This window comes from Salvelinus sp. IW2-2015, linkage group LG13 (genome assembly GCF_002910315.2).
Source record: "Salvelinus sp. IW2-2015 linkage group LG13, ASM291031v2, whole genome shotgun sequence".
NCBI lineage: Eukaryota > Metazoa > Chordata > Actinopteri > Salmoniformes > Salmonidae > Salvelinus > Salvelinus sp. IW2-2015.
Window position 1 is genome coordinate 35,583,618 of NC_036853.1, and position 7,210 is coordinate 35,590,827.

A 7,210-nucleotide genomic window follows, 5' to 3' on the forward strand; every position below is an offset into this window, starting at 1 on the left:
TTTGGCTCAGTTACACCCACTAAGATAACCTACAGAAGAGTGTTTGAGAAATCCTGTAGCCAAGGAGTAGATATACAGTTATTGGAGACATCCTGAGTGTATAGGTTGAATATGAAAATGAACAGACGAGAAGAAACCTCGAGGAGAGATGAGTGGCCAACATCCCAATCAGAGGTATGGACACAAAAGAGTTAGCTATCTATTCTAATAAGAGGTGACAATTATTGGAAAATTGTGACCTGGAAGAATTGAAAGACTGGATGAAGGCCTAGTGGCTTTGGAGAGCACATTCAGGTGGCTAGTGCAGGGCACAGAAAGGTCAGTGCTATCAATCACAACTGAATCTCAAGACATTGGAGTAATGCACGTGAGTGGTGGAGAAAAGCAAGCGCTTTCTCCAAAATAGGGTTGGAGGGTTGTCAAACTTGTTTTGTTGCTTTGCGAGCCTCCCCTATATCAAGATGTTTTGGTACTTCCCTTATGCACTATGCTTTTCCGCACTCTAACTTTTACTATACAACCGGTCAGTATAGTCTACACTCTAAAAAGAAAAGGTACCTGGAGTATCCTTTAGGGGTTCTTCAAATTGAAACTGTGGGGGAACCCCTAAAAGTTATTCGAAGAACCTTTGAAAACATGTCAGACCATAATAAATAATACATTTAATTTGTATAGTCCTTTCATTACATTTAAAAAAAATACAATAATGATGTACAATATAAACAAAATACATTAAAAATGAATCATAGGTAAACCTTGATGCTAAATACAGATTTTTAGCTTTAGTGTGTGTGTGTGTGTGTCCAACAACCACTTAGTTATGTTAGGAAGTTTGCCATCTTTATGACCGGCCCTGGTAACTTCACCCCAACTTCTCTTATCCCCAGAACACAGTAACTTAAGAACAGTGTGATTTCACTGTCATGGTGAAATGGATTTCTGCTGATGTGCAGTAAAGGAGTGGGGAGCAGTGAAATCTGTGTTAACAACAGTAAGAAAAGATTAATACACATACATTTAACAAAGAACATACCAAATGTTCAGCTGTAGTTTTATATAAGCATGCACACTCATGTTTACGAAGAAACAGATTATTTGTGCATAGGCATACCTTGTCACGGACATAAAGGCCACTCGGGTCCTCATTGAAGAGGTAGGGCAAGAGCAGGATCGCTGCTGTGGTCTCGAGTCCTAGTAAAGTAAAGCAATGATCTTACTACACTTGCTAATTTTATTACAAAATACATTAGAGAAATGGAAGGAATAAGAGCAAATACCTCATCTGTATTGTCCTTAATAAGGGACTGTCAAAATAGCAGGATGATGTCCTCACTCCTGCCTTGCCTCTCTACCTCTGCTAGTCCTTGAATTATCTTTTTGTCTATATCCATTCCACGGACTTGATTCATTTCTGAGAAGATCTGAAAATATAATTTGCACACATTTGTATGCTAATAGATTTCAGTTTGTATTGACTATGTAGGTTAAATGTACACTTCAAATGCAGCTGTCCTACAACATATCCGTCCGTACCTTCTTCTTGATCCCAATTGCATTGTGTCCATGTTCTATCCTATAAGAATTTCAAAGGAAGAGAAAATGTGTCAAAGAATAGTCTCACGAGCATTAATATATATATATAATAAATATTGAAAGATCAATGGCATCGACATACAATTTAATGCAAAATAGAAGAACATATTGGAGAAAGCACTAGCCAATACAGTACCGCCATACAGTAAAAGTACTGCCATACAGGCCTAATATACATTTTCAAGCTATCTTTGTACACCAATTGTTCAATATTTTATCAGGCTGACTTGAAAGATTATAAGCAACATTTTGCTGCGTGGCAATACTGTGTTTGGATTCTGAAGGGCATGCATTTATACAAAAGAGGTAGTCTAGTCACTGTATTAACACCATTATGCATTATGCATTATAATCCCGTCTATAGCTACCATCTAAGCTATTAATTTCCCTCCACAAGGGGGCATACATGTAATGCTTCCAAAATGGGATAGTGTTGTACATGTAATGTTATGCCCCCTTGTGAGTTAATAATATTGCATGCTGTAGCTATATAAAGAGGAAGCCCTCCATTGACGATTCAGTTCATTGTAACATCTCGTCTGGACAGGTCACCATCCTTAGTTAGTTAGTTAGTTAACGTTTGTTGGTTAGTTAGCTTCGTTGACATTAGCTAGCTAGCTAACGTTAGCTAGTTCATTCTCAGAAAAGTGAGAACTGCTCTAGATTGGAAATGTAAGTTAATGAGTGTAAAGCCATGTTGGCTTTATGGAAACGATATACAATATATGGGATATAATATAGTTCAGGAAATAATACAAACCTAGTTCTGCCTAGTTAGGACATAACTAACTAGCTAGCTAGCTAGCTAACGTTACTGTACTGTAAATTAGCTTATACAACGCCAACGGTCAAACCCGGCTTTCTAATATTTACGTTAATTTTTCTGAACTATGTCCATAGTTACGTTATGGAAGCTATTCACAGAAGACCATAATTGTCTTTGTTATTCATTAGTATTTTATATTATTATATAAATTATTTCGATACATATTCAAAGCCAAACATCAAACCAACATACCTTTTTAACTGTTGTCTCATTCAAACTTGGTACGAGTGTTTTCAGTTGCAATTGCGAAGTTCCCCGAAGAACTCCAGCAGCAATGAGGGTGAAAATGTCATACGAATAGCGGTGCAAAAGCCGTGTGATATGAATGTTTCATTCCATTTGGATCAGTTGTGGGTTCAACTCTCGACAGTTTATAGGGTCTAGAAAGGAACACTAGCAGGCCAGTTTGGCTTTATTTTTTACTTCTGATACTGAATGCGCTGCCTGTTTCAGATCATTCTCCCAAGTCCTGCTGTAATAATGTGGCCACATACTGTATGCTCCCGGCAGGCCCAGTTATTCAGGAAAGCTTAACGCGCGCTCTGCCTCCTCTCCAATCCCAGTGGCTATTCCTCGCGCACCTAGAACACATCAATATAGCCTAAATATGAATCCTTTAACTTTTTTTAATGTATTACCTTTTTATATGTTACATAAACACAATCAGTCACAATGTTCTAATCTGATTAGTCTAGACAAAAGTCTCCTGTAGGCATACTCACGTTGTTCAAAAAATACGCTATACTTCCATCATCCTCAAAATGGCTTGACATTAACTAGGTTTCCATCCAACCTTTTTATGCAAGACATCATGGGAAAGCATGCAGTACTTTGTAGAAGCAACTTTGGCAGAAACTAGAGCTGTATCTGTCTGGGTAAGTCTCTAAGAGCTTTCCACAACTGGATTGTGCAACATTTGCCCATTATTCTTTTCAGAATTGGTTGTTGATCATTTTCAAGTCTTGCCTTAGATTTTCAAGTAGATTTAAGTCAAAACTGTAACTCGGCCACTCAGGAACATTTACTGTCTTATTGGTAAGCAACTCCAGTGTATATTTGGCCTTCTGTTTCAGGTTATTGTCCTGATGAAAGGTGAATTAATCTCCCAGTGTCTGGTGGAAAGCAGACTGAACCAGGTTTTCCTCTAGAATTTTGCCTGTACTTAGCTCAATTCTGTCATTTTTTTATCATGAAAAACTCCCCAGTCCTTAAAGATTAAAAGCATACCCATAACATGATGCAGCCACCACAGTGCTTGAAAGTATGGAGACTGGTACTCAGTAATGTGTTGTATTGGATTTACCCCCAAACATAACACTTGAATTCAGGCTTTACCACATTTTTTGCAGTATTACTTTAGTGCCTTGTTGCAAACAGGATGCGTGTTTTGGAATATTTTTTATTCTGTACAGGCTTCTTTCTTTTTACTCAATCAATTAGGTTAGTATTGTGGATTAAATATAATGTTGTTGATCCATCCTCAGTTTTCTCCTATCACGGCCATTAAACTCTAACTGTTTTAAAGTCACTGTTGACCTCATGGTGAAATCCCTGAGCTGTTTCCTTCCTCTCCGCAACTGAGTTAGGAAGGACATCTATCTTTGTAGTGACTAGGTACATTGATACACCATCTAAAGTGTAATTAGTAACTTCACCATGCTCAAAGGGATATTCAATGTTAGCTTATTTTTTTTACCGATCTACCAATAGGTGCCCTTCTTTGCAAGGCATTGGAAAACATCCCTGGTCTTTGTGGTTGAGTCTGTGTTTGAAATTCACTGCTTGATGGAGGGACCTTACAGATAATTGTATGTGTGGGGTACAGAGATGAGATAGTCAAAAAAAAAATATGTTAAACACTTATTATCCTGTCTAGGACTACACTGAAAAGGCAGCGCGGGAAATTCAAAAATATTCTTTAGAAATATTTAACTTTCACACATTAACAAGTCCAATACAGCAAATGAAAGATAAACATCTTGCGAATCCAGCCAACATGTCCGATTTTTTAAATGTTTTACAGCGAAAACACAACATATATTTATGTTAGCTCACCACCAAATCCAAAAAAAAAAATCTCAGTTTACATTGGCGCGTTACGTGCAGTAATGTTTTGATTCCAAAACATCCGGTGATTTTGCAGAAATACTCATAATAAACATTGATAAAAGATGCAAGTGTTATTCACATAATTAAAGATAAACTTATCCTCTATGCAACCGCTGTGTCAGATTTCAAAATAAACTTTACGGAAAAATAATAATCTGATAACGGCACTCAGAGCACAATCCAGCCAAAGAAATAGTTGCCATTTTGGCGTCAACAAAAGCTACAAAAACACTATAAATATGCACTTACCTTCGAATAACTTCATCAGAAGGCACTCCCAGGATTCCCAGATCGACAATAAATGACTGAAAAGTTCCATAAAGCCCATCATTTAGCCACTTGTTGTTAGCATGTTCAGCCCAGGAATCCATTTTCATGACGCACGAGCAATCCCTCCAGACAAAAACTYAAAAAGTTCCGTTACAGGTCGTAGAAACAGGTCAAATGATGTWTGCAATCCATATTTAGTATGTGTTTTACATTAATCATCAATAAGGATCCAACCGGAGAATTTCATTGTCTGAAGAAAGAGCATTGGAACGAGAGCACTCTCTCTCGTGAGCGCGCCAAAAGAGACTGAAAGTTTCTGACCACTCAGTAAAATAGCTCCTATGAGCCCCTCCTTTATAGTAGAATCATATAACTAAAATCTAAAGACGGTGACATCTAGTGGAAGCCCTAGGAAGTGTTTGCTCATCCATAACTAGAAGGGGTATCATTTGACACTGTTTTGAAAATCGAGTTCTCACTTCCTGTTTTGACCTCTTCTCAGGTTTTGGTCTGCCAAATGAGTTCTGTTATACTTACAGACATAATTCAAACAGTTTTAGAAACTTCAGAGTGTTTTCTATACAATAGTAATAATAATATGCATGTATTACCTTCTGGGACAGAGTAGGAGGAAATTCTGTTTGTGCACGCAATTTGTTTAAAGTCAAAATGCTGCCCCCTATCCCGATGAAGTTATTAAGTGACTTATTAAGCAAATGTTTACTCCTGAACTTATTTAGGCTTGCCCTAACAAAGGGGTTGAATACTTATTGACTCAAGACATTTCAGCTTTTCATTTTTAATTAATTTGTAAAAAATTTGAAAAGCAATTCCACTTTCATATTATGGTGTATGTTGTGTAGGCCAGTGACAAAACATACATTTAATCATTTTTATATTCAGGCTGTAAAACAGCAAAATGTGGAAAAAGTCAAAGGGTGTGACCACTTCTTGCAGGCACTGTATCTGCGAGCTGTTGGCTAGTGGGCACATTCGATATATCTATGCAACATCTTTAGTGACAAAACCATCAGTAGACCTAGAGTTGAAAATTAGATGGAACCCCATTTAACTTGTATTTTTTATTCTGTACATGGGAATTTAATCCTTAACCCATAAGAGTCTAGGCTCTGTCTAAGCTGGGCGGAGGTTCTACTAATCTATGTGGAATAGTTTTAAGGTCATAACAAGGAACGTTTAGCTATTTGCTTTGGAATTTTAAAATCCCTTGAAGTATAAATGTTTTTATAAAACTATTTGATGAAAAAAATGTTTTGGCCTAACTGCTATTAGCCGATAAAAACGCATTGAATTACAGATTCACTACATGGAACAACTGTCACAAAAAAAATTATAAAAACGAAGTTTGTTCTGAAGTGTCTGTCCTATATCTGAGAGGTATAAAAGAAAGATAAGGAAACCTTTTTTTTTAATCTTTTTTTTTGTGGGGGAGGGGGGGGGTTCTACTGAGCTACATGGATTTCTGTTAAGAAGGTCATACCAAGGATCCTTTTGCTATTTGATTTGGAATTTTAAAGACTCCTTGAGGTATAAAAAATATATACAGTATATAAATAAAATCATTTTTTTTTCAATTGGTACCGTACCGGGGTACCTTCAGACAAGTCTTGTGAGGCCTGTAGGCATCCTAGAGTAAAACAACCGTCTCACTTTGCACAGAGGGGTCATATTTGTCATGTTTTGTCATTGATCATCATGTCTTGTCCCTGTGCTTCCCTCTGCTGGTCTTATTAGGTTCTTTCCCTCTTTCTATCCCTCTCTCTCCTCCCTCTCTCGCTCTCTCTCTCTATCGTTCCGTTCCTGCTCCCAGCTGTTTCTCATTTCCTAAACTACCTCATTTACTCTTTCACCTGTCCCTATTTTGCCCTCTGATTAGAGTCCCTATTTCTCCCTCTGTTTTCCGCTTCTGTCCTTGTCGGATTCTTGTTTGATGTTTGCTGTTCTGTGTCCTTGTCTCCGCCTGTCGTGTTTTTGCCTTCTTCAGATGCTGCGTGTGAGCAGGTGTCTATGTCAGCTACGGCCTGTGCCTTTCGAGCGACCTGAGTCTGTGGTCGCGTCTCCAGTTCTCTCTCTACTGACGAGAGGATTTCAGTTTCCTGTTTTGGATTTACCTTTGATAATATCCAGGAGAATTATTGTTTGTTTAAGACTGGAATAAAGACTCTGTTTCTTTTACGTCGCTTTTGGGTCCTCATTCACCAGCATAACAGAAGAATCCGACAAGAATGGACCACGCGACTACGGATTCTCGCTACACTGCCGTCGAGATCCAGGGAGCAATGCTCGGCAGACACGAGCAGGAATTGTCTGCTGCTCGTCATGCCGTTGAGACCCTGTCCGCTCAGGTCTCCGATCTCTCAGGACAGTTTCAGAGTCTTCGTCTCGTGCACC

General features: G+C 38.2%; 1 long non-coding RNA gene across 1 annotated transcript; it reads right to left on the reverse strand.

Annotated features, from left to right (window-relative positions):
• Positions 1-683: 683 nt before the first annotated feature.
• On the reverse strand, positions 684-2,919 carry LOC111972235 (uncharacterized). Its single transcript, XR_011480707.1, has 3 exons — positions 2,612-2,919; positions 1,534-1,573; positions 684-1,421 (listed from the first exon to the last, which is right to left on the reverse strand). It is a non-coding gene; the product is annotated as an uncharacterized lncRNA (long non-coding RNA).
• Between the last annotated feature and the right edge of the window lie 4,291 nt (positions 2,920-7,210).